The sequence below is a fragment of the Pogoniulus pusillus genome, chromosome 9, assembly GCF_015220805.1.
Source record: "Pogoniulus pusillus isolate bPogPus1 chromosome 9, bPogPus1.pri, whole genome shotgun sequence".
Taxonomy (NCBI): Eukaryota; Metazoa; Chordata; class Aves; order Piciformes; family Lybiidae; genus Pogoniulus; species Pogoniulus pusillus.
Window position 1 is genome coordinate 8,300,703 of NC_087272.1, and position 15,743 is coordinate 8,316,445.

At 38.3% G+C, this 15,743-nt stretch overlaps 1 protein-coding gene across 1 annotated transcript in view; it reads right to left on the reverse strand.

Moving 5' to 3' along the window:
* The window catches only part of DKK2 (dickkopf WNT signaling pathway inhibitor 2), a 123,194-nt gene extending 107,839 nt beyond the window's left edge, over positions 1-15,355 (reverse strand). The window contains exon 1 of the mRNA XM_064148454.1: positions 15,270-15,355. The gene's annotated coding sequence lies outside the window, so the exon portion shown is untranslated. The remainder of the gene's footprint in view (positions 1-15,269) is intronic.
* Between the last annotated feature and the right edge of the window lie 388 nt (positions 15,356-15,743).

Here is a 15,743-nt window from a genome sequence, read left to right on the forward strand (position 1 = left end):
TAACTTCTGTGGGCACAATGCACAACGTAGAGTTCTCCAACATAAGTGACTCAAATTAAGGAGAGAACAGAAGATATGGAAATGTATTTATAATATAAGGCAGGATAACAAAACTCAGGTCTTTATTAATTGACAAATATTTCTGCAGCATGGATTCTCTTCTGAGATCTCATCTGAGGAAGGTCCTTGAGATAACCTCAATTTTAGTAAGCTTTCTTCCAGAACTTTATGCCTAAGGGAGAATCTGAATTGCTTTTCCTCCAGGCTGTTTAGTTCTTTGGAGATCATTGCATGCATAACCAGCCAGATGTACAAACTGGCTTCAGACAACTCAAAAGCCATTTGTCTCTACTTGCTATGCTGCGGCATTGAGAAACTCCCTTGAGGATGGGAAACCACCTCAAATACTTTGGGATTTGTTCTCAGAAAGATAGAATTGTTCCAGCTCAGCCTAGCTCACTGTCTTTGACCGTGGTCAACAAAACCACCTCCCACCATATAAGCATGCTTGCATCTTCTCTTCCCCTGATTAAAGTATTTTTTATATCTCCTCTAGTCTGTTTCACAACATCTGGCTTCTTTGTTCTGCCTTTATTAATTTTCCATTACTTCAAATCTCCTGCCTGCAGATAGGAAGGAGAAAAAACCCCAAACCTGGCTTTCTCATCCCATTGTCACAAGCTATTTCCCTCTCAACAACTAACTTCCACAAGGTATCACTAGTCTGCAAGGAATGTGGTGGAGTCCTGCTCAGCAGCATCAGAAACACATTTGAAAGTTTTTTCTTTTCTTAAATTAAGAAGTCTCATAACTCCATGAAGTCAACTAGCACACACTGGCTACACACAGATTCTGCTAAATTATCCAAGTCATAAGTTCTTGTATGTGGGAAAGTTCAGCCCAGAAATGCTTGCACACCCTTGGGAAATGACATTAGATTTCCTTCCCAAAGTTCATGGAAGTCTTATCCACGTGGGCATGAATTAACACCAATTCATAAATAATGAATAGTGAAAGGCAATTTAAATAAATTATTCACCAAAAAAAAAACCAAAACCTTATGAGCCAAGAGCTTTTGCTTCAGATGTTCTCTCAGCAATTTCAAAACAAGGAACACATTCACAAAAATCTAAGTCTTGCGCTTAAATAAACCACAAACTGACAAAGGGCGACATTTGCATGTGTTATTTACTGCAAATGGACCACCCTTCTCTTGACAAAATTCTTGAAAGGCTTAGGGTAAACTGATCAACTGTGCCTTGTCAGCTTCCTCCTCCATTTCACAGAACAAGGGAACATTTGTATGTGCTTTAAGCAAAAAATACCAAGGACCACATTACAGAAGGAATGCTTTAAAACGAGGTTATGTGCACATAGACAAACTACATGTAAGCTGAAGGGTTTAAGGCAGGTAAGCAGAAACAGACATATGCACACCTGTGTCAATGTCAGTGTGACATCAAACTAGATGTACATACACCTCACTCCATTTCAGTGTGCTACAGCTATAGGAAACAGCCAAATTAGGCACACATGCCTGCTAGTGACACTGGAATGCAGACAGTGATGAATCCTGATGTATAGAGTGTCCATTCAGCTCCTCAAATATGCATGTGGAGGAAATATGTATTTTTAATGTCATATGTTATTGTTGTATATTAAAAACATATTCCCAGCATTGACAAGGTATTGTAACTATAACAAACCCACCATTTTCAATGGACAATACTGTATGGCACGTGTGTTTCCCAGAGATCAAAACAGAATGTATTTGACAGTCTGAGCTGCCTTCCTGTTCCTTCAATACCTGCCCCCAAGTAACGAGTAAAATTAGGTGAAGAGCATTGGGCCAAAAATAGCAGCCTCTAGGAAATGGTATGTAGGTATATGTAGGCAGTGTGGAAAAACAGAGCTGCATAGACACCCCTTGTTGTCAGTCAAGAATTACATAAGTACTTAAGAATATTAATGCAATTGTCAAAATGTATGACTACATACATGTATTATCACCATCTTCAGAGTGCTCCAGTGTTGCCAGTGTATAAATTTTAGCAGAAGGCAACTCTGAAATAAAAAATTCTGTGCTTTTTAAAAAGTCTCCTAAACCCACAGATTGTTAGAAATGTGATATAGATTTTTGGTTCTTTTTTTTTTTCTTCAAAAAGACAATCCCATCCAAGAGCTTTTAGTTGTTTGGGTTTTTTTTTCTGGAATGGTGGGAAAACCATTTGATGCAGAGCCCACTATTATAAAGATTAATGAAAGAGTGGAGAATGAAGTGAAACAATTTTTAAATGTTTTATAAGGAACACAAGGCAGACAAAAGAATGTGTTCTGAATGATTAAGACTGTACAGTGTACCACCACTTCTTTTGGTGTTGAGAGAATATTTGAAGACAGACTGGAAATTGTGGAACTGGAGTGGTAAACTACAACTTGTAATGGGCATAATGAAGTAGTGATTTTAAAACTAATGATGATACCAAGAGCTGAGCATCACATCTGATGCACTCTTTACACCTACATCTCTGTAGGCCCCATATCTTGTGGTTTAGGAAGAATCAGTTTTAGGAACCAGCAGAAGCTGGTTGCTTAAAAAAGTAAGAACAATAAAAATAAATTGCTAATTAGCTCTTGTTCTTCCTCCTTCTGAGAAGAGATGATTTTCTGATTGTAGGCATTCTTTTTTTACATGCTGACTTCTATATCATCGAGAATTCTGATTGGGATTTCTGCCATGCCACCTACGTGGTGATCTAAAGTGCCAATGTAAAAACTCAAAACTAACCAAAAATCAAACACTGAAATGGATGAACACTGAAATACAGACAAAAAGTGAAAAACAGTCGACTGTTTTAATTTATTTAAGGAGAGATAAGAAAGAATAAGACTGTTGGGCAGATATGCTTAAACAGAAATAGTACAATCCCTGCTGCTCCAGTTTTGCTCATTTTCATCATTAGCATTTAGAGCTGAAAAGCAAACCCAGAGTGAACTGGATTAAAAAAGAAAGCAGTACTTTCAGAATATTCTGTACAAAAGAGTAACATTCAAGAAAAGACTGGATGAGGCACTTAGTGCCATGCTCTAGTTGACTGGATAGGGCTGAGTGCTAGGTTGGACTGGATGATCCTGGACGTCTCTTCCAACCTGCTTGATTCTATGATTTTGGTGTGGGTATTCCTACACACACACTCGATTTCCTGCCCAGCTGGTGAACAATTAAAAACCTCTGAAATCTAACTACAAATCTTAAATACAAACTTGTCCACTCTGCTCATGGTGTGTCTACAATGTGCTTCATTACCAGACAATGTGCAGGAGCTGACAACACACAGCTAACTTCAGATGAGCACAGATAGACACACAAGTCTGTATGGAAGAATATGATATATAACATGCAACAGGATCATCCAAACAAAATACATTAAGTTTTGCATTTCATTTCTTCACAGGAATATGGTCTTAATACTATGTGTTATCACACAGCACTGTGTAACTGCTACATTGTTGGACCATTTGCACTATGTCAAGGTTATTTTTCACATCAACAGTGTTGACAGAAGTGTATAGTACAAGCCCCGAGGCTGCAGAAATGTGCAAACTCCCAAATGCAACTCTCATTCTATCCACATTGCTGCTTGATAAATCTGCTATTTGGTTCTTTTCATTCTCTAATATTTTAAAGTGCTTAAAGCAATTTGTGCTTATAGTATAACCCTGGCCATGAAGGAATGCTGTTATACAGGAAAATTATCAGCTCAAGGGAGAAGGTGATTATATAAAAGACATCATTATTGTAAAGTGCTTGACAGGAGGTATTTTATAGCTAGAAGTTATCATATTTGTACCTTAAGGTTAGCCTGAAAAAAAATTACAGGAAAATGCAGTAAGAAGACAGACTCTTAATTTATTTTTATTTTTCTGTTGCTTTCCCCATGTTGCAGGAAGTCCAACAAGCAAGTGTCCATTAATCTCATTAAGCTCTATAATATTTTTCTTATTTCCATAAGACTGAAAAATGGTAAAATTGGGATTTTGTTTTCTTTTTAATTTGGAAAAATGTTAGTGGATTTTTTTCTTATTCCTGTAGACTCAGGTCCTGCAAATATCTTTGAAATCAGTGAAAGACTACCAGTAAGCACATTGGTTGGATTGCAGACCAAAGACTTCACCTAACTTTGATTTAGGTAAAGAGGAAACAATTGGTTGACGACTTTGAGCACATACAAGGTTTTAATGTCAGAGCACATGAACAACAAAATGCTGAATTCAGTTATACTGCAGTATATACTTATCAATTGCCTTTGGAACAAAGGGTCAGCCCCAAACCCCAGCAGATCAGTATTCTAATGTTCACAGTCATCAGCACCTGACAATGGAGAGTGGTCTGAGGAAAATGCAAATGGGCTAACTGTCTGCCCAGCTCAGGTTAAAGCCCTGAACACCAACATGTAGAACACTGTAGCATCTGCTTCTGTCTCATCCTTAAAACAGAATCCAGACTTAGGAGTTACACAGGCCAGATTGTTTACACTCTAAATGGGGGTTTTTTTGCTACTCCCTTGAACTCAGATGTCTGAGGCCTTTCATCAACAAAATATAAGCCTACTGATGCTGCAAAAGATTCTGTTCTGGGGAATTTAAGAGATTAAAAGTAGATCATGTAGGAGTATTATCTGACAAACAGGCTAAAGCAGTTACCAAAAGAAATAAGGGACCCTTCTTTAAATCCACTCATTAGACTAAGAGGATTCAAACTTACACTTCCCACCTGCCAGCAAAGTGATATTACACCCAAGATAGGAACCAATGGGAAAAAAACTGCCATCCATCCACTCTTGTGAAACTGGACCTCCATTTAGTAAACGATGTAGCCAAAAGGCTGGCATAAAAAAAGAACAACAAAAACTGGGCATATTGAATGCAGTGCTGTGTCCTACTCAAGGTTCATGCTCCTTGGATTTTTTCATCCATTTACCATTTTATACAAAGTTGTAAATAATATCTGGAACAAGGAACAGAACTTCTACAGTTACTAAAATCAGTTCAGATAATCCTGAATCCATTTTGTTATCTGAGACATCCCATTCCTTTTCTGACTCTCACTCAACTCTTGCCTTCCACAACTTCATGTGGTGGAGATCCCAATCCAATCTCACACTGTTAATATTTCTTTTCATTAGTTTTGAATTTGCTTCCTTGAAAATCCCTAAATCTGCCCTTATTGCAGTACCCTCTCTGAAACCATTTCTCATTGTTTTGTTGCAGCTCTTTATCTCTTGTCTAAAGGAAACCATAATTGCCTTATTTTCATCTCTTTTATTTGCATGAATATTTTTCCACATGATAACTACCACAAAGCATTATTCTAAATTATATAGCATAGTAGGTTTCTATAAAGGCATTCAGTATTTTCCATATGATCCTTTCACTATTGTGCATTCTAGTGTATGGCTTTCAATTTCAAACACAGCTGCACACTATACTGTCTATAGTGACATCCTGACATCCCTAGACCAATCAACACAAGCTACTGATACATATCACCCAGCCCTAGCCAGTCAACTAGACCATGGCACTAAGTGCCTCATCCAGGCTTTTCTTGAACACCTCCAGGGACTGTGACTTCACCACCTCCCTGGGCAGCCCATTCCAACGGCAAGTCACTCTCTCTGGCAACAACTTCCTCCTAACATCCAGCCTATACTTCCCCTGGCACAGCTTGAGACTGTCCCCTTGTTCTGCTGCTGGTTGTCTGGGAGAAGTATTTTATAAAAGTACTCAGTATTTTATAAAATCTGTTGCTTAATCCATTCATGCCTAAATGTCTTACACATTTATGATTTTCTTCATCTCTTCAGAAACCAATTTTTGCCACTCTATATGGTACCACTATGCTCTGATGTTTTCAGTCATGAAATTCAATTGAGAAACAACATACAGTCCACTTACTATATTGAATAGAAATTCCTTAGGAGGTGGAAAGGGAAGGACAGTCATTTAACCCTCTCCTACAGCTAAGCTGCAAATCTCTGATTAAAAGCAGAAATTTCCTACAGAATAAAGTTGCTCCAGAAAAGAAAAAGAGCTCAATGACAGGAGCAATAGAACTATGGTCCTTTTGTACTGGAAAGACACAGACTAGAAGCACTCAAGGGATGAAAGAGAATGGTTTGTGTCACTTGGGAATTATTCCATCGCCAAAGAAATTCCTCAGGAGCCATTGCCATTGTGTTTGCAGACCCTGTGTGACAGGGCAACTAAACAAAGAATCAGACTAATAAATTATGTAAAACACATTCAGCTGAAAGTGCATGTTCAAAAGCTATAGGAAAAAAGATGCACACACAGTGGAAATTGGTGAAGGGCGTGAAGTCCAGTACAAGCAGGGAAGACCCACTGTTCTTACCTGACAAAACTCTTTGGAAAAGGGGTTCTGATCTGATATCTAGATGTAAAATAAAATATATTTCCGGAGTTCAGAAAAGGGGAATCAGAAGGAATCAGTGCAGAGTCTACTTTTCAGAGACATGGACTACCACACCACAAATGCCTTGTGGAATGATCGAAATGAACTCTACACTGTAGCCCTGCTGTTTGTAGGTGGTGATCACAGATTTCTGGGTTGAACTGGATAACTGAAATAGCTGTGTGTGTAATATTGCAACAGCTAGTTAGCAAACTTTGGAAGAAAAGCATGGAATAAAGAGAGAACTGCATGTCTCACTCCGACTGCCACTTCTCACTAAATACCAGCTAGCTGGAGGCAGAATTCTACAGAGGATGTACCAATTCTGACTGGATACAGAATTTTATGGAGTCATCTTTAGGAACCACTCCTATGACCATGAATATTATTTCAATATGCTTTCAGAAAGAGAAATAAGCTTTTTCATTTGCAACCAATTTTTGAAACTATACTGCAGTCAAGACAGTGCCCAAAAACTGTGTGTAATTAGAACAGCTATCATATATGAGAATTTTCTAAACTTTCCTGCAGGAAATGCATTCTTGATCCCCAAGAAGAATTTATGGGAAAGATATGTAAAAGAGCAGTATATACCTCAAACTGTGAACTTTATAGGGCCATAAATGCTATTGAACTTAGTATAATGCAAACCTCCAGCAGCTATGCTTCAGAAAAGTATACTTGCTGGTTTAGATCTGAAAGAATTATACAGAATAAGATTAACAGTGAGAACTTTTGGAGACAGATTACTTGGGTAGATTGCTAAACCCAAATTCTGCCTGTGTTGCTTTCTGTGTGAAGTGGTTACTCATCTGACATATGGACAAGCTATTCTACAAAATTATAAATGAAACTACTGAAAAATGCAGGTGTAAGAAAAATAAGCCTAAGGTGTTCAAGAAGAAGAGCCTAAAAGAATGCACTCAGTTAGAAAAATACATCAATATGGCACAATTTTACCTGAGCTACTCAGTAACAGTCTGGACTAGCCTAAAACTAATCAGCCAAGATAACAGGTTTAGATTTACGAGCTGTATTGCAGATGCTTTGGTGTTGAGCTACATTTTATCAAGCTGTCCTAATCATGGATATAGCAGTAAAGATCTCAGATGTCTACTCTTTCTAGAGCTCGCTCAGCTAGGCTTGTGATGTTCTGCAACTGCTGATTCTTGTGCCGCAGCATCTTTCTGCCCTATCACTAAGTGCTTGTTTGCTTTTTTTCCCCCCTCATTGTTCTCCTAAACAGCTCTATTGCAAGGAAATACTACAGCTACAGGAGTGCTACACAGCATTCTCCAAAATACAGACATTTGTTTCAGATCTTGTATCTGAAAAAAACATAAAGTTGAGGTTTAAAATATTTTTTTCCAGTAGAGTTCACCAGATGTGGACCTAAGTGGCAAAAGCCCAAATTCAGTTCCTAGCTTCTGTAACACTCTAGAATATACACAAGACTTTAATTTTCAGAATCATCTCTAAAATTATTTGTTATGCAATATTCAGATACCTTGAACTTAAATGAGTGTCAGCACTTCTTCCATAAAGAAGCCCTGCTTTTTGTATCCTTAGACAACTTCCCTAAACCAAAGATATTTCAATAAATATTAGCAATCCATAAAGCCCATCCTACTGTCACTTCTCCTGTTATGGAACACAGGAAGAGGAATTACACACACTAAAAGTGGCAGGGGAAAAAAAAAAAAAAGAGTCTTCATCAGAACAGAAAAACCTTGTTCTTTAACAGATGTATTTATTAATACTAAGACTGTAGCAACAACAGCTATCAGGAAGAACCCAAGGGTTGAAGATCATTCAAGTGCCATGCATACATGTGTGTGTGATCCTGTATTTTCCCCCTCAGACAAACTTCCCACTAAATACAGGACTACATTTGCCCTGAATAAAAGGGAACATTAGAGTCATAGAGCCATTATGTTGGAAAAGACCTTTTAGACCATCAAGTCAGACAGTTGACCCAGCATTTCCAAGTCCACCACTAAACCATATCCCAAAATATCACATCTACATGTTCTGAATATGTCCAAGAACAACAATGCCAACACTTCCCTGTGCAGCTTGACAACCATTTCAGTGAAGATTTTTTTTTCCTAACAACATAAATCTTCTATGATACTACTTAAAGCCACTTCTGCTTCTCCTATCTAATGTTACTTGGGAAAAGAGACTGACCCCCACCTGTCTTCAACTTCCCTTCAGAGAGTTGTAGAGAGCAAGCAGCTCTCCCCTCAGGCTCCTTTTCTCCAGGATTAACATCAATTCCCAGATCTTGTCTGACCTTGGTATCTCTCTGTCACCACCACACTGTGTTTTCCTCAAGCACATATTTCAGTACCTGCAAGACTAGTAGAAAGAAGTGGTTCTGATATCACCAATCTACGCTTCCTACACAGTAATCTTCTTTCATGCAGAATATAGCACCCAGAGAGTAACCCCACCCCACCAAAGAGCTCTAGTTGAAGTCCTTCAGCATCTGGAGCCCATTCATGGGAGTATTCCCAGAATCATGACAAGACTAGCATACCCACAACACTTTCAACAAGTCTCTCTGGAGTGATTATAAACAACCCAGCCATGCACAAGATAAACAATCCCCAGTTCAATTGCTAAGCAATTAGTGTTGCAATAACCAACCAGAAGAACAAAGATTTGTGAACAATAATACTCAAGTCCCAGGAGATAAAGAGGAAGAAAACATCAGATAAGTGTGTTGGGCTCATTCCCTACACTCAGAGACAGACCTATGGACAGGAATTTACCAGAGATTGTCCAGCACAAGGCTAGGATGATTAAGGGACTGTAGTCTCTCTCTTGTGAGGAAAGGCTGAGAGACCTGGGGCTGATTAGTCTAGAAAAGAGACAACTGAGAGGGGATCTTATTAATGCTTACAAATATCTGAAGGGTGTGTCAAGAAGGTGCTGGACTCTTTCAGTGGTGTTCTGTGATAAGACAAGGGGCAATGGATACAAACTGGAACACAGGAAGCTCCATGAGGATAAACCTCTTTATACTGTAAGGGTCACAGAGCACTAGAACAGGCTGCCCAGAAAGTTTGAGGAGTCTCCTCCTCTAGACTTTCAAGACCAATCTGGATATGTTCTTTGTGTTATCTTGCTTTGGCAGGAGGGGTTGGACTCTGATCTTCAGAGGTCAGTTCCAACCCCAGCCACTCTATGATTCTGTGATTAAACATACGTTCTGATGTATACTCATCCAAGCAGATTTTGTTCTGAAGCTAGCAAGGCATTACTTCCTTCTGAACTTTCAACTGTCATATTGGTGGAAAAAAGGGAAATAGAATGAAACAACAACTGCAAAGACAATGAAAACTTTTGGAGTAAGCCACTGTAATATTTTCATTTTGCTGAAAATCTTCTGATGAATCATAACAAGATTTAATTGCCAGTGACACTGATAAAAATGAACAGTAAATTGTATCTAGACTCTTTCATGAGGGACTAAATGCTGAATTCTGTCCCACATGCAAGCTGTTTGCTATAGGTTAATGAAACCACTCAAGGAGAAGAGGTCCTTCAAAATAATGGAGATAATTCTACTTCCACACATTTGGGGTGGGAATCAAAGCACAGCATCCATTGAGCCAACATAACTTAGCCAAAGGAATAAACAAATAATTAGAGATAGATATTAAGCTAGTCACTTGAGTCATCTAGGTCATTTGACCCAGGGAATCTTAGAAAAAGAAAATTAGCAACAGATTACTTTATTCAATTAAAAGAACTGCAAACCTGGTAATGTTCTGTACTGCAGATTGAAACAGTCTCTTGAAAATGGAAATTAATCTTATTTCATTAAATGATCCAATACTTTTTCAATTTTCTTTTAAACAAAGGATAAGTGATTTAATCAAACTGTAGGACACAAGATTCTCTAAGATCTTATGATAAAGCCTCATATGGGCACAGCTTTTATTTCATTTTTCCAAGCCATTTTATGTTGCTCACGAGTAATCAAAGATACAGAATTTAATCTAAAAAAATAATACTTATTTATCTTTTCTACTGATGGATTTTTTATTACTTTATATAACTGCCCAAAACTATCTAACAATAACAAAAGCAATCTCCTTAATTTTAAAATTCAAATCAAATTAATTATACTCTGATGAGGGAAAATCCATGAAGAGAAATAAGTACTGAATTTGCAGTGGGAAAGACATGGTTAGCTCTACCTTTCAGAGATGTGGAATATGTAAATTGACTACTCTATTCCCAAAACTTCTCACAGAACACCAACACACTCCAAAACTACCTGAAGCACTACTCCAGGTACCTGAAAAACTGCAAAACTACATGTTTTTCGTTGTACAGGGTATAATACCAAATATGCAAATATTCACTTATGCAACCATGGAATTAAGATGCCTATGGCAGGGAGTTGGAACTAAATGAACTTTGAGATCACATTCAACCTAAACCATTCTATGATTCTATTATCCCCAAAGGGTCTGCATTCATGTTTGAAAGTTCTGTAGTAGGCAACTACAACAAGAAAGAACAAAATGGAAGAGCCAACAGATCATGCTCTTTTACAAATTCATGAAACCTCTCACTGAGTGTTCAGGCTCCTTTTTCCTGCTACAACTTCAGTTCAAGCAGAGGGGAGGGAACCAGGAGGAGGTGGACAGACCACCAGTGAGAAAGATGAGACATATGAAATTGGAAAGCGGAAGGGAGCAGAGCAGCACTCAATTCAGTTTTTGCTCTTGATTTTTGTTTCATGATCATAACAACTTCACTTATCATGTTTGAGGCAAGGGTACAAACTAAACACTGCTATATTTTATGCAAAAGGAAGCAGTGATTAGAAAGAAATCAAAGATATAAAAAAGGTCTTCTAGCTCTAAAGCTGAATAGAATTTGCACCACCATGCTACAAAGCTGTGACCTTCCTTTCTTTTGGATGAAGAAGCCTCTTTTTTTGCCTATTTCAGCTGCAGATTAGTGTAGTTTTTCTTCCACTGCTCCTACTGTACGTGACACTAGAGAAGGAACTAGATCAAGCCCAAATGTGGTTTGTTAGTGAGGGTGGACTGCTTACAGAATGTAGCATGAGAGCTGTATCTGTGAGAGGAAAAACTAAATTATTACCCACCAAAGACAAGTGTCATGACAGCTAGTTGTTTTCCCTTTGTTTTCCTGAATCAAATATTCACAAAGATCACACTGATATTTAACTGCAGGTGATTTTTTTTACCATGGTAATAGATAGCAGAAAATAGTTCTCTCTGGCATCCAAATCAGTAGATGGGTCACTACAAGTAAGGTTCTGAGTGCTTCAGAAAAGCCAAGCCAAATGGCCAGAGCAAAAACCCTTTGTAGAGACTATATCAGTGTACTATTGTTGGTGTATGCCACAGATTTTGCTCACCATTCCCAGTAACACTAAAGCAATAGCGAACTAGTGTTCCTAGGGCAAACGTAGGAGCTAACATCCTAAGAATTAACACAGGCAGTTTTAACAAGGGAATATGTGCAAATAGGGAACTACCATGGATCAGGTGTGCAAAGCAATTAAATGTGTATATTGCTGCATACTCAGTGTGAGAATGATGGCAAGTTGCACAGAACAGTAGACCCAAGCTTCTTTCCATGACAAACAAAGGAACTTAGTTCCACTATATATCTAAAAGCACAACAAAGAAAATAAGTCTAATAGGATCCAAGAAAATATCAGGAAAACAAAACTACTTCCTATTGTTTTAAGCATCTTGTTTGAGCCATAAAATAATATGGTTTTTTTTTCCCCCCAAGCTTTGACAGAATAAAGGACCAGCAATATAGAAATGTTCAAAACAGGAGGCATAAGGTGCTTTGCTTAAAGGAACTCAGATTTTACTCTCTCTAAGGCTCTACAACTCAACCTCTGTTACAGCTTTCTGAAGGGCAGAAACTTTATCTGTGATGACTGGGGCATTGAGAACTGTATGCATCTATACAGAAGTACATAAATATGGGTTTATACATAAATAAATGGATTTAGGGTTCAGATTTGTGGCTCTGATCCATGGAGATTCATATCCAAATATGGATCCAGATACTTCATTTGAGGAAGCAGGTGCAGGAAACAGATTCAGAGTTCAGTATGGACAGATAATCTGAAACTAACACCAACTTCGTGCAAAGAAAGAAAATAACAGCAATAAATAGTAATTTTGCTATTTTTAATCAAGGAGAAAACTTTTAAGAGTAATGCTTTACAGGTGCAATGTGTTTTCTGGGAACAGGTCTTCATCTAGACTTAGATTTGGCACAGCTGTGAAAAGCTGTGTCAACACAGTAAAATTTCAACAGAACCTTTGTGTGGTAGTGAACACAAGAAGCATTCCCATACTCATCCTCAGTTCATTTCCTTAACATGGGGATTTCTGCTTCCTACCTTGAACCAAGTATCTCTTGGAAATGCTAAGACTACCACAGAGAAACTGCATTTTATTCATCTCTTATGCATTTGGGTATGATTCAGGACTGTTTTGCAAGAGGCTAGGATTCATCTCCAAAGGGCCAGATTACTAATCCAAGACAGGGCCACTGAAGTCTCTGCATCAAGTATACAACATGAAGATCCTTATTCCTTTCTCCAACCTGAAATCTACATTACAATGATTAAGCAGAGATTACTCATGGACTCAATGATCCTAGAGGTCTTTTCCAACCTGCTTAATTCTGTGATTCTGTAAGAGGACTCTACTTAACAATATAAGCCATAATACATTTCTAAAAAGCAAGTCATTGTAATACTACTCCAGATTTAAAGTTTGGCCACCAGCCTCTGAGGTTCAGCACCATGACTAGGATTATTTATGCTGAAGCAGAAGTCCATAAAGTGAACTTCAAGCCTTTACAATTAATATTTAATAGCGAGTTCCTGAAATCAATCAGCTGATCCCCTAACACATCACAGATACAGACTCAAACACATGAAATGTCATTTATTTCACACCTGCAATTGGTAGAGTATATTCATCCAATGTTTTAGCCAATGCATTAATTGGCTAAAGCAGGAACCAGCATTAGAAAATAAGGGGGAGGAATAATCTCAAGAGCTGTACTATGTGATCTGAAGTCTTATGAGGCAGTCAAAAATTTTCTGCATTTCTGTAACACCAAAATTAGGACTATCAACAGGAGAAACACATGGGATGCTAGCTAGGAATACAGCCTTACAGAGGAACTGCTCAGATGCATAAATAAAACAGGTGAGATTGATAAGGATCAGGAGAGATAATACACTTATTTACCAAGAGCAAGAAAAACACTTCAGAAGGAAATACACTAATAAACATATGGCCATGTGGATGTTCTGACTTACGGCATCTTGCTCTTAAGAGCTAAGGTGCAGGCCTGCAAATCCATCACAATACTTGAATGCAATTAGTGGCAGGAGCAAAGAGACTCAGAACATGACCTTGGCCTGAAGAATATTGTTATAAGTACACAGAATGCTTTTGTCAACTTTTCACATATCAGGGTGCTCTACAGGACTGTTATGGGTACATTTAAAAAATGCTTTTAATGTCACTCAGAGATTCTTCTCACTAGTTATGAAGTCTTTTACCAGGTTTGTTAAAGAGCTCTACATAAAGATGGCCTAGACATCAGCTCTCACCTCCCTTTCTATATCACTGGAGTAATCTGGGGGGGCAGGGGGAGGGGGGAACTATGTCAAGCCTCCTAAAAGTCATCTTTATTTTACAACTGTGCAACCTCCCCCTACTCCCCAAGACCCACCAGTGTTTGATAGCATATACAATTATGATCACACTAGCTCAAGTAAGGATTCATAAAATAAATATAACATGCCTTGTGCAGCAGAATAAAGCCATTGAGTGAAAACAGACATCATTGACAACAGAACTGCTGCGGTCTGACAAAATAACACAGGCTTCCCTCATTTCTGACCTGTTAGCTTCACCTGCCAAATAATGAGGATCTGTGAAGCACCACAAGACATAAAGGACACTGCTGATCAGGAGAGTGAAAACAAGAAAGGACAGGCAGAAATCTCCAGGCCAGAAGCACACACAAAACTACAACTGTGAAAGCTAGAGAATGAGGAGGCTTGTCTCAAAGCTGAGCTGAAACTGTGACTAGCACACCATGACAGCTACACATTAAAGACTCCTTAATACACTTCTCTGTATTAATAAGATCCAGAAATAGCAGAAGTTTTTTTTTCTTAATGCAACTTTGATTCAAAGCAATTGGAAAAAACAATGTGGTTGCTAGAGCATTTTAGTCTAACCAAATGTGGGCAGATCCTGCTGATAAAGGAATGATTTAACTGAAATGAATTTCTATAATCAAAAATAAACTAGGCTAGAGAGCTCCAGACCAGTCGGAAAGAAAACTTTAAAAACATCAATTATTTGTTGCAGCACAGCTAAATATTAATGTATCCTCTTTAAACTCCCTCCAGTCAATCACTTTAAAAAATGACAAAACATGAGGTTAGAAGGGAAATAAAATGTAATGTCTGGCTAACTTCCCCTCTATGTTATATCTAAACACTGGAAAGGCCCAAATATTTCATACAGATGTGACAGAACAGAACCTGAACTTCATAAATAAATAGCAAAAACCAGGTTAAGCTAGACCTGAGTCTCTTCTCAGGCTGTCCTATTACAGAAAATCTCAAGGACAGCTTCTTAATTCAGTTCAATAGCACAAAAAGAGACAGTCACCTTGCCACCACCCCACAAAACCTCCAGAGGAAGTAAACCAAAGTAGACTAAAGTAAAAATAAAAAGCAACAGACCTTTTCCAGCACGAAGATAAATCCTCTCCTTGCAGCTCAGCCACTCACACTGGACTGCTGGCTGCAGAGGCTTTCAGCTGAAAGCCGTGAAAGGAGATGAACACCTGGTCCACTTCCCCAGGTGAAACCTATTTAGCCTCACCCAAGAGCACATTGGTGCTGTCCTGTAAGCATTTTAGAAACGTTTTCTATGTTCAGACATAGAAAAGCCATGAAAGGAGATGAACACCTGGTCCACTTCCCCAGGTGAAACCTATTTAGCCTCACCCAAGAGCACATTGGTGCTGTCCTGTAAACATTTTAGAAACATTTTCTATGTTCAGACATAGAAATTTTCCTTCTCTTTTCATCTTCCTAACCCACTCCTGTAAGGCTGAGAGTTCATTAAACCCAACAATGGCAGAAAATAGAGCAAAGGGATCAGAAGGCCAGTGTAGGAAGGTGATCTCTTCAGTGTCACCTGCTGAGAGGTAT